Source organism: Pseudonaja textilis, chromosome 1, assembly GCF_049901715.1.
Source record: "Pseudonaja textilis isolate UNSWEBS1 chromosome 1, rPseTex1.2, whole genome shotgun sequence".
In the NCBI taxonomy this organism is placed as follows: Eukaryota; Metazoa; Chordata; class Lepidosauria; order Squamata; family Elapidae; genus Pseudonaja; species Pseudonaja textilis.
Window position 1 is genome coordinate 109,548,637 of NC_141990.1, and position 20,139 is coordinate 109,568,775.

Below are 20,139 nucleotides of genomic sequence, written 5' to 3' on the forward strand. Positions count from 1 at the left end.
TTAGTGGCCACGAGCGCAACGCTGCCTATCCCTACATCAAAGAATCCAAGAAAACTAATACCAAGGAGGCATTAACAACGATTTTTCGGGTACTGTTTTCCAGAGCATCACAACTGAGCTTCTTTCTAACTGCATGCAGCACGGGTGGGGTGGAGGGGTGGGGGGTGGGGGAGAAGGACTACAATTCCCAGTATGCCTCTCAAAAGTTGCACCGACACAAAAGGAGGAGGGAGCCCGAGAACGATGAAGCGTCGCGCCGGAGAAACTGGAGAGGGAGTGCGCATGCGACAAGAACCGCCGGAGAGAACTGTCCACGCAGGAACCCCGATTCTCAAAGAAGGCTTACGCCCGTCTTTAGCCCGTTCCCTCCCCATGAGGAGCAGGCGCTACGCGATTTCCGCACCGTTGTTGTGAATGAAGGGGAAAGGCGGGGTGCTCCAACTCTTTCCTATATTTGTGTGTGTGTGTGTGTGTGTGTGTGTGTGCGCGCGAGCGTGTGTGTGTGTGGCGGTAGTGGTGGCGGCAGCGGCGGGAGGAGGATGATGTCAGCCCGCGAATGTCAACAATGTAGCGATTGAGGCGAGGAGGCGGCGTTCCTTTGGGAAGAGCGCGAGCCACAGGGAGAGTCCGCGCAGCCGACAGAACGGGGGCTGCAGGAGCAGCGACGAGCCGCCGCCTTGCGCAGAGACGGTGCCCGAAGGGCTCCCGCGACAGAGCAATTTCTGCCCGGCTCCCCTTCCCACCCATCCTCTCGCTCTCTCTCCCCTCACCCTTCTTGCTGCAGCCTCCGCCTCCTCCTTTCTCCTCTAGTTTCCCTCTTCCACTTCCCCGCCCCCTCCCTTTTTATATGCATGTGTGTTACTTTCCTCCCCCCCTTTTTTTTTCTCTGCAAGACTTTGCCTCGGGAAGCAGGCAGCTGGGTTTGTTTTTGGTCGCTGCTGCTGCTGCTGGTTTGTTGCAAAGCAATCGGCTCGTGACTCTTTCGATGCACATTTTCGATAGAACCACCTCAGCAACCAGAGCCCCCTCAAAAAGAAGATTGGGGTCGCGCTTTCGCCACCCCGGCTCTCTTCGCCCCTTTCGAAAACACTGGCGGGAAACGCGCGGAGCCAGCGAAAGTTACGGTGCTTAAGAGGTGAGCCCCCTTCCCCCCCGCCCCGTTTCCCGGTTTCTTCCCGTCCCGCCCCCCCCACCCCCCCACCCCCGAAGGCGAGAGGTAAAGTTTGTATATCCCCGATTTCGCTTTTTTGAGGGGTGGGGGGAAACGGGAACAAAAACACACACAACACACACGCAACACACACGCGCGCGCGCGCGGTTTTGGCTTGTCGGGAGGTGCGCCTGGGTCAAAGAGAGGGGCACGCTTGCATTGCCGGACGTGGCTTGGAAAATGCTGCCACGCTTTGAGCGGTGCGGCGCGTTCGCCAACCCCGCTGCGGACGGCGCGACGGATACCGATGTAGTTTTTACTAGCGAAGCGGCGGAAGGGTAGCTTTTATAGGGGATTGGGGAGGAGCACAGTGATGGGATATGTGTTGGTGGGGGGGAGAGAGCGGATTACGGCGGGTCAGTTTTAATTGCATTCAAGCCTCTATCCCGTCGCGCTGGAGTAAAAGTGATGAGTGAGAGTAGTGGAAGCCGAGGCGCGAGAGGGGTGGCTGTTTTGAAGGAGCTGCAGAAGGAGGAGCTCAGAATAGTAAATCTGGCATCAGAAGGAATGATTGGGGGGGGAGGTCAGAGAGACCGTTCCCTCCCCCCCAGCAGCTGTCAGGTTGCGAAGTCCTTTTATCCAGCCGGGAAGGAGGAAGGACAGAGACGCCAGCTACCATTGCAAGCAAATGGGGACTGATCGTTTTACGCTCTCACGCCTTGTAGTTTGGTCCTTCGATCTAGAGGACTTCGCTAACGGCGTGGTGGGAAAAGCTCACCCGTGCCTTAAGACACAAGTTGCAATAAAGAAAGGGGGCTGGTCTGTAAGGGAACTGCTCAGATTCCTTTTGGCGTTGGCTAGAATAATAGGGACGGGCTGGGGGAGAAGGAAGGATGGGTGAGAGTGCGTTTGGTTTATTCAGTCAGGATGGCTAAATGCTTCCTGCCAGATAAGCCATTCAAGCTATCCTGTACAGGCAAAGGCACATAAAGCCAGCTTCATTATTCCTGCGGCTTCGATCCCAGTTCTCCCATTAGATTTTCCGATTCACATTCTGAGATGCATTGTGATATCAGTCTGGTCAGCGCTGGTTCCTTCAGACACATACACACACACATACCACTTCATGGGGAGGTGAAGTTACAATTGCTCAACACCTTCCAGTGTGTTTATAAAGACAGCTTGTTTTTTGGAGCTTGTTTATTATTCTCCTCCTATTCATTCCTTCTCTTGGCAAGTGCAATTGACATGGCCACTGCTTGCTAAGTTTTTGATGTATTGATTAGTTATACCAACTGAGCTGCAAAGTGATTTTAATTAGAGGAAGCATCTTTGTGAAGAGAATAGGTGGGTACTTCTTGTCCTACAATAGGCAGTCTTTAGTTTTTAATTGTGGCTTCTCTATAACTTTAATCTGTTGAGTTGCTCTGCAAAGGGTAATTACTTCCCACTGCAATATCTTCCTTGCCTCATGGGATGTTTGAAGAAGATAATGCCTAATGAAAGACTCTGCGTTTCCCCCACTGACTCAGGTACAAGGTGAGAGATGTTAACTGCAATGATTTTCCCAGATTATTACAAATGTAACATATAAACCACATAGCTAACTGCAGTGCCTCTTATGAAATATGAAACCATGCTTCTCTTTTTGTGGAACAGATTATTTTTGTGATACAGTGGCTGTCTTTTTTTAAATGCTTTTAAGTAAAGTTTGAAAGAATTCATCAGGCTTTCAGTGATGGAAATCTACACAAATCTGGAATAAACTTTTCAACGGAGGCAACAGCTGGAAACACAATTTTACAAAATTATATTGAAAAGTAATTGTGAGCTGTAGTATTTGCAAGCTAACATGTTATAGCATTTAAAGACAGGCTAAAGTCCATACATTGGACAGCATGCAAATTTACTTAGAGGACCCCTGGAGTCTAGTAAATTAATACCCCCAATTTAAGGAATATTTTTGTACTAGTAGATATCTGGATTGATTTTATTAGGAGACAAATAAAACTAGAAGCTAAAGTGGAATCATTAATAATTAACATTAATTTCAGTCTTTGGGGCACATAATGTGAAAATAAGAATCATTGGAAGAGATGCTAAAATGTTCAAAAATCAAAGGCGGTTGAAAAAGAGCACAGGGCAGCTAGATTATAGGGTTGATGACACAAATATTCAAAAACTCAATTCTTGACAAGCTTGGTGAAGTGATATCCATGGATCTCAGGGATTATTGTACAGCAATAAAGATACATTTGGAATTTTGTGGAAACTCTTGCAAAATTGCTGCTATGACAAGGCTTGTTGTAAGGCTAAGCTCAAGGATGGCAAAGAACAATTCAGTTCTTTATTTTCTTACACACAAGAGGCAGAATCTTGCCAGATTGAACCCTTACTACTCTCACCCTAAAGGATATATGCGTATGGGAGATTTTGGCAGTGGTTATCCTAACGCTCTTCCTCTGTCTATCCAGTTCTGGGCTGGGCTGCTTGTTGTCCCTTTCCCCTTTCTGGAATGTGCTCCCTCCTTCCTGTGAAACTGCTGATTCACTATAGTCCATCACACCAGCTCCTCCTCCATGGGCACCATCTCTCATACTTGCACAGTCACAGAACACACACACACACACACACACAAAAATCAAAACAAATTGTACTAGAGTAACTTTTCTTTACCATCCTCTTTGTGCTCCAATGATACTCTCTACTACCACCAACTTTGATTTGGTGGATTTCCTTGCGAACAAAATCCCTGTCTACAGTTGCCCAGCACCTGAATGTTCTTCATATGTCTGTAGATTTGTGTAAAGTGCAGGTGCATTCTTACAATTAAATGTAGTGTCAGAAGCTGAGATTTTATTTTACATCATGCCACCTCTTTATTTTTACTGTAAGATTTGTGGGTGTTAAGTGAGGTGTCTATGCACACTGTGACGAATAAGCCACCGCATTATCTACTTTTTGCCTTCCCTATGCAATGGTTTTTACTGTGCTGAATCTACAATCCTGTGTGTATACCAAGATACTGATTAGGTAGATGTTTTGTTCCTAAGTAGTCATGGGATCTTCCAGAATTATACTAAAGTTTGATTAGCATTACATTAATGAGTTAGCTGAATATAATGCATATATCTTCTCCCTAATCGTAATCATTTGTCCCTCAGTTAACAAGAACTGGACACAGGGGAACATACTCTATCACTAAGCAATGCTGTTGTTAAGCATGTTAGGCAAATCCCACGTAGTTATTAAGTGTGATGTCAAGTGATTGCCATTTGTGACCACCTTCCCATTAACTAGGCTTACCGTTGAAGATTAAGAATGGTGATCATGTGACTGCAGGACACTGTAATGGCTGCAACATAAGTCTCCTCATTCAGCGTAACTTTGGTTGCTGAATGAATGGATGTTAACCAAGAACTGTGTTCTCAAGGGAAGATTGTTACATTTTAAAGCAGAAGTGTTCTCTGTAGTGTATTTAAAAATCAGGATGTTATTTAATTGAAGTTAAAACTTTAAACAAGCCAGAACCAGCCTTGCTTAATTTGAAAACCATAATTTAAATTTGGGGCAAAATTTTGCAATTCCCAGGTGGGATTTGAAAAAATCTTTTGAAGGCATGACAACTGAAAGCAGCTGCGAAATTTGTAGGTAAGGAGCAGGCTGAGAGGAGTAAGTAAGAAGAGAAAGTTTATCTGCCTAGCATTCTCAACTTTGTATGCAAATGTGTATGAATGAATCAATACCGGTATTTCCTCAAAAATAAGAACGGGTCTTATTTTTGGGGAGGGTCCCAAAATAAGCACCAGGGCTTATCGGGGGGATGTCTTATTTTTTTCCCATGTACAGGAAGCCCACTTCTTCTGCATGCTTGGGCTGGGGCAGGAGGCAGCATGGTGCACTAGTGCCACCGTGAGGCAGGGGAGTGCCCTCGCAGTCAGGCCACCCATACCCCGATGTCTGCCTCGCGGCACACCACTCAACCTCCTGCTCTGTTGCAACTGTGATCAAGCAGAAATGGGCCGACAGCCATGTGGACTCCTGCTTCATATGGCTGCTGGTGCTGCTGCAGCAAGACAAGTCTTGGGATATGGATGACCTGGCTGCAGGAGACCTGAGGTAAGCGGGTGCAGGGAGTGGGGGGCAGCTCCATCCCCCACCTTGCCTTGTGGCACAAGCATGGAGTGGATGGCTGGGCAGGCTCTTAGGTAGGGTTTATTTTGGGGGTAGGGTTTATATTAGGCACATATTTGAAAACATGCTAGGGCTTATTTTCAGATAGGTCTTATTTTGGGGAGACAGGGTATTTGTCCATGGTCCTAGGCAAGTGACCCATAAAATCTACACCCTGAATTTAAACATAAATTATAGTTTACGATTTTTTAAAAAATACTTTGAATTCCTTGACATGAATCTCTTGTTAAATCCATTGTTTGAACAATTTACTTGATTAGTTTTAAAACATTTGAAATTGTTTCACCCTTTTGAAAGTCATTCATGTATCTTTTTGATATGAGAATGTAATTTGATTTGTATGAGAATTGATACTATAACATTTTGGATAGTTGCATTCACCTGCATAAATCCATGTGTGGATTTTAAGAAAATGTTTATCATAAAATGTTAGGCTATTTTACATCAGTGAAATAAAGTATGGCAACACAGATTTTTTTTTTCAAAGAATGCTGACATTACTAGAAGGCATCGCATCTGCCTCACATTTACAAACTTCTCTTAGTACAACCAGAAATCAGGTTTTGCACTGGAAATTTCATATACTTAATATCAACACTGTTAATCAGAAGGGTGTTTTTAAAAACCTCACTGCTTTATAAGCGTGGGAATAAGAGTTTGGATTGATTGTATCCTGAGTTTTGAGGATAACTTGTTTTGTGACATGCTTCCTTTTCTCAAGCTGCACAAATAGTGCCTTCAGCAATGGTGTGGAGATGTTGGGTGTTTTCAGTTGAGTTCCATTGATGAGCTACACTACAGAAATGCAAACAACATTTGCGATAAAAATCTAGCTCTAATTAATGTTTGGAAAGTATAGGCGGGGGAGACGGGTTGAGGACTGGAAGAATGACTCCTTGCTGCTGCTTGTCACTAGATAGATGTGTGGGAAATTTTACAGTGCAATCCAGTGCATGCTTACTCACTTCCAACAAGGTGTTATAAAATCATAGCAATCTAAAATGGGAATATATGTTAATGAAACTTTTTCTTATGGTGGAATAATGAGCGCAAATAGAATGTTTGATGCTTTATGGTGTCAAGTGAAGTTACAGCACCTGTTTCTGTAAGAGTTCTCAAGTGTTTCAGATTTAAATTTGCTGTATATTGAAACAGTGTATATGATGTCAGAAATAAATGTAACTATGTATTGTATTTTAAATATTGCCGAAAATCCTACCTTTATTTTCACATGTCCAAAGTTGAGGTTGGAGTGCCTTTTTAAAATACCGTTGCCTATCCAGTATGTCATAGCAAAAAAAAAAAAAAATTAAACTGAGGGGTAAAAAGTTTTTTAAAATATTACTGATATGGCTGTGTGAGTTTGCATGAACTTTAGTATTTAGAAAAAAGCATTCTGAACTTCTGTGCGCCTAAAATATATCTTTGATATTTTCCCTTTGCCTGGACTGGTATTTCTCACTTTAGATTGCTCAATTAGACAACAGGGATTAGAGCTGAACTTTCCCATTTTGGAATTTTACAACCAAATTCTTTGATATTCCAAATTGATATCTAATTAACTTTATTCACCACCAGCATAACCATCTCCTCTTTCTCACTGGCTCAAAAAAAATAATAATAGTTTTCCAGACTTCAGAGTCACAAGGATTCTGAAGCCTCAGGAACTTGATTCCTGAAGATTTTGGTACCAGGATCAAGAACTTTATCGACGTTTTTTGAACCTGCTAGGTTTTTACAAGTAGCTTTTGGAAACTGAACACTAAGTTTCAGGTCTTGTTATATTGCCAGTGAGCACTTCAAGAATATAGCTAATAGCAATCTCACTTATGCGAGCCTGAGCTTTGGTCGGGTCTCATAATTATTTGTAAGTTTGTTTCAGTGGTGGGATTCAATTTATTTTTTTTACTACCGGTTCCGTGGGCGTGGCTTGGTGGGCATGGTAGGGGAAGGATACTATAAAATCTCCAGTCAGAAGTGGTATTTGCTGGTTCTCCGAACTACTCAAAATTTCCACTATCGGTTCTCCAGAACTGGTCAGAACCTGCTGAATACCACCTCTGCTTTGTTTGTATAATTAATTAAATTAAATCCCAAAAGGCATTAGGTAGTATATTAAAAATATATTCTAAGAGGGAAATAGACTAAAATATATTTTAAAAGAAAAATCCAATTCCTCCTCCCTCCCAAAGAGAAATGTGCTTTACGAAGTAGCTCAGGCAGAAAGCATTATGGAACAATTGTTTTAACTAGCTATGGAATGCTAGAAGAGAGGGTCTTTATGAATCTTCTGGTGTTAAATTTATTATCATTTTGTTCTTCTATATTTGGTCCTTGTTTGTCCTTATACCCCAATATACAGAGCAGCATCATAGCTTCACAAAAATAATGCGGATCACTGACTATATATAGTATTAGATTCTCAGATGCATCGCATTATTGGTTTATTTTCACATGAGAATTTTTTCAAATGTTTGGTTCTTTAGTAGGAAATTTGCTGGTCACTGTAGATTAATATGAATAAAAATGTGAGTGGGAAGGTATGTGTATTTAGAGCATGTGTTTAGACGCTATGTTCGAAGTATAGGAGTTGTTAGAACTAATGCAACAACTGGTTTCTATAGATTATGAATGGTATGGAAATATGATTACAATTTGGCAAATGTCTGCATGGGAAATACATTTCCCCACCTCAGTTGGGGAGGTTTATATGTTAATATTTCCTAGTGCTAAGGTTAATAATAAAGGATGGGAAGGGTTAAGATTCCAAGATAAGGGAAGATATAGTATCTCATGAATGAAACATTTTATTTTATTTTTCAATTGAAATGTTGTCAGATTAAAAAAATATAAATACGTTTTTAAACTGTTTTCTATATATTGTCTTGGAGGAATGTTCCTGATTGATTGCACCCAGGAGTGCCCTATGGGTAACACAGCCTTAATATAATTTTCAGATAGCTGTCTCCCAGCAAGGCAACACCAGTGCTCCCAAGAGGGATATTTTTGTTGAACATCACACCTGATTGTGGAATGAGTCCGAATGTGGTATTACTGCACACGTTGTTGAGTAGAGTAACTATAATATCTAATGTTGATAATATTAAAATGATGCAAAGTCCCAGAAAAAGGTCAAAAACTGAACAAATTATGCATCATGAGATCTGTAATACAAATGCTCCAGGGAAAAATAGAATTTCCTGCGATAGGAGTTAAATATGAGATAGGTTACTTTTCCCAATTTCTTCTAGTAGACAGATGTGTGATTTCTCACCCACACCCACAATGTCCCCAAAATTTTAAAGCTTCAAATAACATTAAGAATTTTGGATCACCTGCTAAATGTAAATAAAGGGATTAAGAAGGGTTGAGGTAAACCCACTCTTTAGTCTTCCACTTTCAGAAACTCCATGGGTCAGAACCTGGAGCAGTTGACTTATTTAAAAAGTTTAAGTGGTAACTGAGAGGTTCCTTGCCCTTTTATTTAAATAATAATAATAATAAAGCCTTCATTTACCAATAACTGGTGCCTGACTGCCTTAAATGGATGGTCTTTTCTTAGAAATATGGAGCATTAAAAAAACACAGAAAAGAAGACATTTTTAAAAACTTTACCATGCAAGTCAAAACCTGTCCTTGCATCATTTTTTTAATTGTTCAGATGACAGGTGCTGGCCCAAATTTATTCTGCTCAAAATCCTCATAGGATCAAAATGCTCTTGTTTGTTCCCACCAGAATTCCAGGCAGACTTTGATTTAATTTGAAGCATGGCATCAGCTTGCTTCTCATTATTGAAAAATTTCATTATTATTTTTTTTTGCTGTCTCATACTAAGTAATGTTTGAAGATAATGTTGCAACATGTAATGTTTCGTATCCCTTATGAATCTGTTGTTATGCCTTCTGATCAGCTAAGTCTTCCTTCAAATATAATGACTAATCTGGAAATAGCCTGCAATAATAATTAGCACCATGAGTTTTGCTAGGAAACTGATATGGGTGTTTCAGTATTGTTCCAGAGGTGCTTTATCCAGGAAGTTCAGTTGCCTCTTAAAAAGCACCTTTGAAATAACCATGACCTGGATGACTGAGCCCTATAGGATGTTTCAATAGTTAAAATTAATATGCTAGCAATATTGATATTTTTCCTATTAATTATTCTGGATTATTTAAATTTCCCATCTTTCCATTCTGAAATCTGATTAAAGTTTGCCACATCTGTAATGATAATGTTTACTCAGCAGTTGCAAAACATGCCCATTGTTTCATGCACACTGAATATCTGCTTTTCTTCCTCCCTTGGCAGCTGCATGAACTAAATATCCATATTGAAGCTTGCTTCAAGAAAATATAAAATTAATGAGTTTAGCCAGCTGAGTTTCAGCATACTCATTCTGTTTTCTAGTTAGACCAGGGGTAGCCAACCTTTTTATACCTACTGTCCACTTTTGTATCTCTGTTAGTAGTAAAATTTTCTAACTGCCCACCAGTTCCACAGTAATGGTGATTTATAAAGTAGGGGACAAAATCCCTACTGCCCACCATGAAAGCTGGAACGCCCACTAGTGGGCGATAGGGACCAGGTTGACTACCACTGAGTAAAGCGTTTTTGTGGTGTGTTGAAAAGCATCAAAAGTTAGTCTGCCTGTTCTGGAACAGAAATTATCATTTGCAAACAAGCAAGCAAAGAAGCAGAGGAATGTGTATATTTTGTTGTGATCAGTAATGAGAAGAAATGCTTTTCAAATTATAATACAACCTTATTTTCTCTAAAATAAGTTCTGCTGTATTAAATATGTGTTTAGGGTAGCAATATTCATTATCTCATTATGCTTTTGTAGATGAACATTGTAAGATGTCTCATGATTATTTGTTCCACTTCAATCCTGCCCTTCTGTGTGGAGCTCAAGAGTATTTGAATGCCTGTCTATTGAGGTGGAGAATAATTTACAATTGTGTGGTTGGATCTGATCTTACCTCACACATAGAGTAGAGCCACTAAAATCTAGTAATTTATTATAAAGTTGCCCTATTGGTTTCCATAACTCTGTTCAAAGAATGACTACTCCAGGTATTTTAAATTTAAGATAACTGAGAAAGACAACTGCTTGTCCAAGATTATCTAATATGTTTTGATGTGGATTACATTTATATTTTGTGGATGCTCTATCCACCAGAACAAACATTTCCAGATGGGCTTTTCTGATTGGGGGCTGATATTAGATGTTTATGAACTTATATATGTAAGTTCGATGTTTTTCCCGGAGGCAGGTTTATTTGCACTACTGAAATAGCTGAACTTGAACAGATGTAGTAATTCATTGTTACATTATTAGTCTCATCAACAGTGCATTTTTAGTTTAAAAAAGGATTGTGGAAATATTTTTCTGAAAAACTTCTCTATTCCATCTCTTGGATATCCATTATGCTATACCAATTCTCCTACAGATTGTAGAGTGCCCTTTTCAGTACCTGTACATCTTTCATAAATGCATGTTGTTGTTTTTCAAAGAACACCCTGTATACTGTGCAGCATACCCTGTATATTGTGACCCTGTATATTGTGGGGTATATTGAAATTGTGTTCTAAAGCAAAGCTCTTCGAGATCTTAGAGAGCTATATTTTGCAATATTCCTGTTCTCACTTGCCTTTTTGGCAAATCTCAAATCGGAAGACTTTGAGTGACATTGTAATAATCTGCAAGTACAGATTGCATTTTCTCTATTAATGAGTCAGTGTGACCTTCTTTCCATTTTTCATTAGATAAGGGTCTTTTAGGTCACAAGATTTTGTTATAAAGAGAGATTGTGTCCCAGCATCAATCTTTCTAGAAATTAACCTTACACCTCTGCTTATAAAATAATCTCCCAGCTGAAGTATTAAATACTTTTAAGTCTTCTAATTCAAAGTAAGTTCCCCAACTCATTAAAAATAAAAAGGACACATTGCTTTCATGCAGGACAGATTTTCACTTTTCAAAAAGAGAAGTTACTCAAACACTTTTGTTTGATCTGTTTTATATGCTTAAACAAATTGATTCTGAAGGACTTAAAGTAGCTTCTAATTATAGCTAACATTCAGGGTGAGTTCTTTGAATTGGACATGGAAATGAGGAATTGTGCACTACTGGTTTTCTACATGTTAATGGTATGTGTGCCCACACTTCCTGAGAAGAAACCCATGTGTCTGTATGAGCATACAGGCGCACACACACACTTTTGTTTGTGAGCCTTCTAAAAATGTCAGCAGTTTCCTACAAGCAGCTCTTGCTGACTCATACTCGACTGCAGCACAGCCTACCTTAATTTAAGTCATCTGCAATAGGAGAGTACCCACCTGAAGATTATTGTGAGAGAAGTGCTTTGTTGCTGAAAGAAATTCTTTATGCTGCCGAAGCTTCCTTCCTCAATGAATAATGCCCTACATTTTATAGTGTAGTTTCCCCCCACCCTCCTCTTTTTTCCCCTCAACAAGGTTGCTGTTAGGCTGTGTGTTTGGAGCAAAAATCTGCTGTGTCCCTTCTGGAATGTCACTTACAGTCAAGTTTCATGTAATGGGGCTTAAATTTGTTTGTACTGTGGGCAATTGGTGTCAGCTATCCTGAATTTGACTAGGAATACACAATTGACAAGAGTTCTAAAGTGAGTATTATCTTTCAGAGTGGACCTCTTTCAAATCTATTTATCCTATTCACACTTCAGAATTGTAGATGTGTTAGAGGTAGATGTTCTGTTATGCTAAACTAATAAAGTGCAAGAAATTTTGTATTTATACTTAAGAATGCACATACATAACACACTTTCAGGGGGGAACATTGTATAGCAAGGAATAGAGTTGATGGATTTGCACAAGAGTCTTTATTTAGCTCACAAGCGCTATAACTACAAGATAATTATAAATTGTTACTGCTCTTTTTCTTTGGCCTTATCTCCCCCTTTTGATCCTAGTATGTTTTCTCCATTTGTTACCATAATGGGTCCTGACACTTAGACTTCTAAATGAAGAATTGCACATCTGAATGTAATTTTAGGACACTTAGAAGGTTTTTATTCCTAGCATTCATCTGTTCACATGCTTGAAAACTCCTGGGGCTTTTTCCTAGCCCATGATTTCCATAAGAGTGAGCCATTAGATTTGTGTGCATGTGAGAAAACACTTTTCAAGACAGCCTACAATATAAAATGTTGAAATAGAAAATAATAATAAAATATGGCCTGCAGGAAACAGAGGCACTAGAACAGGGGTCCCCAACCCCGAGGCAGTGGCCCATTACCGGGTTGTGCTCTGTTCAAAACTGGGTCGTGTGAGCAGGGCGACATATCCGTGCACCACTTGACTTGTATGAGCAGCAGGCCAGCATGGAGGTTGCTTGTGCAGGCCTGTTCTCCTCCCCCACACTGGGCCACCAAGTCATAAAAGTTGGGGACCACTGCACTAAAACGTTTTTCTGCTTTTAGTGGGCCTAGGCAGCAATTGGAACTATAGGTCTAATTCTAACTGACTGCAATAGATTAAAACTAAGTACCCTTTCACTCATATGGCGTCACCTTCAGTAGTTATTTAGCAGTCTTTTTCACATAATCATATGAAGAATTTGCACTGCTTACTCTTAGTTATAAAGCTGTAAATCACCAAGGTCTTGAGTTTTATTTTGTTTTCAAATGAACTAGCATTATGTAATATTTTAAAACAAAGAATAGTAGATTTTTTTAAAAAATAAAGTTTTATTTGGGTTTTCACACACAAACTACAAGTAAAACATCTTTTTTGAAAATAACATGGTCCCGGGTTGAACTTCTTTATACAGACACAAAACTCAATTTCATGCTCCTTTTTGTATTCTATTCCATATCTTATACTATTTTACATTTTCTATATAGTTTTTCTCCTCTTTTAATTTTCTCAATTTTATTTTGATTATCTCATTTCAATTCAAATAATTATATTTATACTTTTGTCTGTTCTGTTTCAATTTCATATTATCTTTTCTCATTAAATATGATGTGTGCCATATTTATGTAACTGAGACATATAGTATATCTTACTATATGGAATTTTTATGATATGCATACAAATAATTGCAAAATGTTTGTGGTGTTGTTACCATATTATCTTTGCATGCATTCATAACTGAAGAGAACCAAAGTAACAATGTATTTGTTCTATAGATTTTGTTTCAGCAATGACTGAAAATGGAATCTAATAGCGTAATTACTAGTTTCATCAATTTTGCTATATTTTCTGATTTATAAGTATCCTGTTTCTTTGTTGCTTAAAATAGAATTAGTTAGATAGGATTGTACATTGGATTCATTGTGTCTACCAAACAGTCGGCTGGAAACTGAAAATGTATTTTGTTTATTGTCTGTAAACACAATATATAATAGAAGTTTTACACATCAGGTGGAATATGACTTTAAGATATTCTCAGTAGGTGCTCCTTATGTGACAATATGTTCCAAATCACATTTGCCCTTCAAATCCAGATCTCTACCTAGCCTTTATCTTTGGGGTAAGCATTATTTTATGGATTAGTCAACAAAATTGCTTGATCCAAAGAAGCAGAGGGAATATTTCTTGTTACTAGTCCGCTTTGATACAGTCCCTGCCTATTAATGAATGGAAGGTAAATATAAGTATTGAGAATTGTGGAAGAAAAGGAATTCTTGGTTTCTGCTGATACAGATGACTGATTGGTTTCAGAAGGTTTTTCTACTTCTAAAAATAAATCCAAGCAAAATTTTCATAATCTATGGTAAAAACTCAGGTTGGAAAGGTTGGAAAACCTGATAAAAACTTTTTATTTAAAACAAAGCATTCAGTAACTTCTACATTGTGTTGGTAAATATGTTTCTTCCATGGCATTTAAATAATATGTCACTTTCTCCATTCACTGCTTTAAATCTCTTTTTCTTAGATCTCTTTTTTTTTGTTATAAATGGTGGCTGGAGAAAATAGTGCATACTGTTTGGGGACAGGAAAGAAATCAGCCAAAATATTTTCAAGGCACTAGAGAGGCACATTTGACTCATTGAATATCCCCCATACTTTGCACATGTCTTTGTGTATGAATGCCTTTGAGTCCTTTCCTTTCTATTTGGATAGAAACAGCTTGTTTTTAACTAGATGCTGTTTCACTGCATCAAGTATAACATCAGTTAGCAATCTGAAAGTTGCTGCTAAGCAGAACATTGATCTATAGTTGCCTGGTCCTTCCCCTTTTGTTGGATTTTTCATTATCAGATAGGCTTTACCAGATGTTAACTAATCTTCAGTTTCACGTCCTTGCATTATAATGTTAAATATATGTTGTTGTGAGTGTAGGCCTGTCAGTTGTTTCAACCAAAAATCATGCAGTTCATCTTCATCTAGTACTGACCAACTCTTGATCTTCCTTGTTCTTTTCTCCTCCATTTTGCTGTTATTACGAATACGTTCATTTCAACTTCTTTTATATACTTATCTACCTCCTTTATCCAAGCTGCATTCTTGTTGCATTTCTTTGGGTTGTCCCATAGCTGCACCCAAAACTGCACTGTTTCTTCCATGTCAAATGTTGACTGATTCACTACAGTCTCTCCTTTGATGGATTGGTAGAAACATTTTTGATTGGATTGAAATTGAATATTTTGCCTGTAGTGCATTATTATTACTTTAACTTCCAGTGTGCTTTGTATCTTTTGTGCAAGTCCTGCAAGGATCCAGTTGTAGTGGAGTAAAAGGGCCCAAGGGCAGGATGGGAGGAGATAGGCAGGAGGGTGTGTTGTAGTGTTTCTGTGGTTAGTTATAAGGTTGAATGACCATGAGGTGTTGCAGCGGCCATAATTTTGAAACTGGGTCATGTAGCTTTTTAGGATCCATTGTAATTTTGAATGGTTGCTAAGTGACCAACTGTAAGTCAAGGACTACCTGTAGTCTGTTAAAGCACAATGTAAATAAGACACACTTTAGGATCAGTTATGATTGGAAAATACTTTTTATTATGGTATTTTGATATATTTGTTTATTTAAATAGCTACATATTGCACTACTGAAGTTGAAGTTCTTGTTGCCTTAATTCATTATGATTTCTTCTTTATGTGGATCGCATATAAATTTAATGAATAAAAATAAAATAAAAATGGGGAGTATCAACCAAAATGAATATGAGCAAGATAAAATTGCTTAATTTAACATAATTTTGTTTCATTCTATTTTTGATGCTTTTAAATTGGTCATGCAGTGTATTTTCAGAATTATTCTGTGTGTTCAGCCACATTTTTTTTTCAGCTTGTTTAGATATTGTATCCTTTAAGGGAAAGCCAATATGGGATAATAAACAGAATCTTGATTTAGATTGGTGAGACCCAGATTCAAGTTCTTACTCTAGTAATGAAGCTCATTTATCTTAGCCTAATTTGCATCACAAATTGGTTACTGGAATAAAAATGAGAAGTTGAGAACTGTATATGCTATTTTGATCTTGTGGAGGCAAATAGGATATAAATAAAATATGTAAAGTTATTAAATGGGTAAAATGCAGCCACGGCTATTATTTAGGAATAAAAGCTCCGGATTTCTGTGTGCCTTAAGTATGGGAAGGTCTGGATACAATTCTAGGTGTAATAGAGTACACTGAGCAGTAGCCATGCTTATTTAATTGTAATGTTTTAAAACAAAGAATAGTAGAATTTTTATGCATGCTTTGATTTGATTTAGGGCAATGTTTCAGAATAAAGTTATTTTATTTTTCTCCAAATAGGTGAGATAATTGTCCAAATGCATGTTTCATTTTGTTGTTTTATTTTCTAATCACTGCTGCAACCAACCACTAGCACTTCTTGTTTCAACTGTTACATTAACTATGAAAATAATTATATTCAAGAATGTGTGTTTTCTTAAATCTCATTATGATAAAGTTGCTGAAATAAGGTAAAGGAATTTGTTTGAAAAAGACATAACCTAACATTAAAAAATTGCTGACATCAACAAAATTGATTTGTTGACTTTACTTGATTTGTTAATTACTGGAAAGCTGCTAGTGATAGAAACTAGACATAAACAATAGTAAAAAAAACACCTTCCAACATCACTGTCAATATGTCATCAATAACTGATTTTTAAAAATAACAAAGTTGAGAGAAATTACTCTCTCTCCCTCTCTCCCTCCTTTTCTCTCTCTCTCTCTCTCTCTCACACACACACACACACACAAACACACACACACACACATTTCTGACAAAGTTATAAATTCGTATTAAAATATTAGTAGGAATATAATGGCTGATCCAGAAGAGTAAAAGTTTAGATTACTGTGCAGTCTAAGTTAAATTCTAAAACCATTTTTAAGCAGGGTATATATTATTCAGACCAATGGATTAACTTTCTGACATTGAACTTCATGCAATATATTTTTTTTATGTTTATATAATCAAATCAGGTAGGGTAGCAAAATAAGTTTGTGACTTTAATTGTCTCCTAGTAGATAACAAGATTTAGGACAGGAATTTAGGTCAGATTTGGTCCATATTTTCAAAGAAGCAAATCTAGGAGTAATCAGTAAGTCTGCATATAAGATGAGATGTTAGCGTCATGAGTTGTCTAAGTTTAAAAATAAACATGGTGTAGAAGTTAGAACTAAGTATTAATCTTAGTGGAGATGAAAGATATGTATTATTTTAAATATCTTAATTGTTTGATGCTCCTGAATTAAAAGATGAAGCCATCCCAGCATTCATGAATTGAGAGGCCAGGATATGATGTTTGTGAGTCCTCCTCAAAATTTGAATGGCATTTATAGTCTTTAGGAGGATAATTAAGTAGAGCCTGTTTACTTATGGAGCTTTTGACATTTAGGATGCAATAACATTACAAGTTCTGGGATAGAATAATGGTTGTATACCTAGATTTTTTGTTATGTATCTTATACATTTATTTGAATTTTGTAAATTGCCCACAGTTCTTGTGAAGTCAGTGGTATATAAATATCATTTACACATACATGTATACATTTTGTTATAACGGTCCTCAACTGGTGCATGTTCATATTTACCTGTAAGTGAGATGTGACAGGGTGAGATGACACACAGTATAACTCAGACTCAATATGGAAGCAGATGTGATGAAGGTCAAAGCGTTTTATTGGAGGAAAAGGAATGGATTTATTTATCTGTAATACAGATGCCTGATGTACAGTAGTCCTCATTCAGCAACCCCTTGCAATTATCATGGTAATGAAAACATTACTACTAATCCTCACATTTTCAACCTTCTCAGGTTATATCAGCTTTATTTTGTAAAACTGTGATGTTTCACTAAGTGACAACTTCATTTAATGATCAAGGTGCTGGTCCTAGTTGTGGTCACTAAGCAAGGACTACCTGTGTTGTACACAAGTAAGCTAACAATTAGAGGAACTAAAGGAAGCGTGGTTCTTCCACTCTTTTCTGGAAGAGCATAGCTTGAGTTTATAGCATTAATTTGGAATGTGGTAAGCCTGTTATGGAGATGCACTGAAGTCTAAATTTTTAATTAAGAGGCTTCATGCACAAGAAATGATGTGTCTGCGTTTCACAAGTCACCTTACAGCAGGGTATTCTGCTTTCTTTTCACTTTGTTCACTGAAGGTGCAGTTCAGAATATTTGTTTCTTTATTTAATTGAAAGTACTTTTAACACAACCCAATCCTGAAAGTTTCTGGGTGATGTACAAAATATACATAGAAGAGGCGGGATTTCTGCCAACATCACAGTAACTTCCCATAAAATCAAAAGAAAAAATACAAGATAACCATAGCGTTACCCTCAGCCAATCAAATGGGCTAAGTCTTAGTGAAGTCATATAAGCTTAAGCTGTTTTCAGAATGTCAACGAAGGGGTGGGCACTGTGTCCCCTGGGGAAGGGGATAATATTGAGAATGACTGTTACCTCACTTCATCAGAAAGGGGAGAGAAATTTTCAACAGATGTTTTCTAGATGACTGGGATCGGTCATCAGATTCCTTATGTTTATATATCCTTGTATCACAATAAATGAATACAAAAACCTGACAAAGAATAATTATTTTGCATTTCCCCTCCTTGTCTAATTTAGCATGCTTCAGATGTATTGAACTACAACTCCTAGTATTTCCAGGCAGCTAGATCCATGCATCTCTGGAAGGGTGCCACGCTGTAGCAGATTGAGAGAATCATAGTTCTGTCTTTCTTTATTTTTCTTCTGCCTCTCCCAGTTCTCTATTTTGTAGGTTGAATTCAAGTAGGATGTGTGAAACATTAATTTGTCTTTCTCATATAATTGTTTATCTGCCAATTGAGGTTTCTTCTACCTGGTGGAATCTAATGACTAATACTTAAATTTAACCACAAAGCTCTTAAGTGGAGAGATAGAAGTATGAAGAAAACAAACAATATTCAGTTATTCCAGTTTATGGTTGTAAAACTGGCACATTTGAAAGTTGAGTTATAGTATAATTCCATCTTTAAACCTGATGATTAAGACAATAGATGAAATATCTGCCAGTGTATGGAAGTTTATGCAGTCTTTATCATGTATATTTATCATCTTCCTTTAACTTGTACTTTTCCACTCCAACAATTTTGTTTGCCGTTATTATGTATATTTTTCTTTAAGTTAAATCACTCTGGTGCTAATCATATTGATAAAATGGCCTAAAAGCTACTGTGCATTGAAGAATATTATAAATTCTAAAAAGCAGAATTTAGTAAAAACAAATAACAAAAACAAAATGTACAGGAAACAAAAATGGAAGCAAAAAAAGATTGAAAAACTTGACTATCGGATATTTGGAGATCAGAAAATAGCTTGCTTTCTAACTAATACTTTTTCACTTTCAATATTTCTGTTTTTTCCTTGTACCTCTCCTCTTTTAGTTGATTCCTCAAAAGAAGTAGACTTACCAGTCAGTTATTCCTATGAGCCTATATATTCAGTTTTTTAAATTTCACTTGCTAAAGCCAGCCTACAAAAAGGCCTTAGAAAGTGGAATCCTTACATCCTAACATTAAGCTTGTCAGCTGTAGTCATCATCCCCATTTTTATAGAGATTCCATAGTCTATAGAATGTGAATGCAAAATGATAGTTGCCCTAGACTAGAAGCTGGTTTTATTCTTTACGAAAAAAAATGATACATAAAACTTGCCCATTGCTTGAGGTTCTGGGAATCTGTTGGAATTAGCTTTTTAATAATAAAGTTTTCTCTTTTAAATATAATATGTTGTTTCCCTCAACAAGGATACATATCTTTCCAAAGTTCCAATGAATTCTCTTTCTGCCTCTGTCTACTAGGCAACCATCAAATAGGCTGTTGCAGAAAGAAACCATTTTTAAAGAGGCACGGAAGCAGTTTAAGAGTGAAGGTACAGGCATAGGTTCCTCATCTCTTACAGTATTCTTCGCTGCCTGGGGAAAAAAGAATATATTTTCAGTAGCTAATTATGAACAAAGCTTGTTCTGCAGCAATTATGTTGAAATATGTTGGGGTCTGGTTAATTGCAGGATGGCAGGTTCATGAGCCATCAGCTCCTTCAAGGAAGAAAGCTGCAAGTGAAGGAAGGAGGGCCACTTGAATACATTTGATGAATTGCTTTATTTATTATTTAAAGAATTTGTATGGCTTCCCAACTTTAAAAAAATGTGATCTGCCTTCTAAAAAACCAGCTAAGTTAAAGCCATTAGAATTTCAGTGGAGTAAGATGTTTTTCCAAAGAACAGTCAACTCTTGGTCCCCATTAGATAGCATTTTTTTTTCATGGATGAGATTTGAAACATGCCCACACAGAAATTAACCTATCT

The 20,139-nt window shown here is 37.8% G+C and overlaps 1 protein-coding gene and 1 long non-coding RNA gene across 3 annotated transcripts in view; one reads left to right on the plus strand and one right to left on the minus strand.

The window, feature by feature from the left end:
* Positions 1 to 304: 304 nt before the first annotated feature.
* BACH2 (BACH transcriptional regulator 2) overlaps positions 305 to 20,139 on the plus strand; it is a 175,915-nt gene continuing 156,080 nt past the window's right edge. Inside the window, exon 1 of one of the 2 annotated variants that reach the window (XM_026726723.2) lies at positions 305 to 1,135. The gene's annotated coding sequence lies outside the window, so the exon portion shown is untranslated. Of the gene's footprint in view, positions 1,136 to 1,621; positions 2,690 to 20,139 lie in introns of those variants that run through there. The other variant, XM_087914197.1, reaches the window with a different exon arrangement.
* LOC148127757 (uncharacterized) overlaps positions 19,679 to 20,139 on the minus strand; it is a 149,461-nt gene continuing 149,000 nt past the window's right edge. Inside the window, exon 3 of the long non-coding RNA XR_015739712.1 lies at positions 19,679 to 19,746. This is a non-coding gene — a long non-coding RNA (uncharacterized LOC148127757). The remainder of the gene's footprint in view (positions 19,747 to 20,139) is intronic.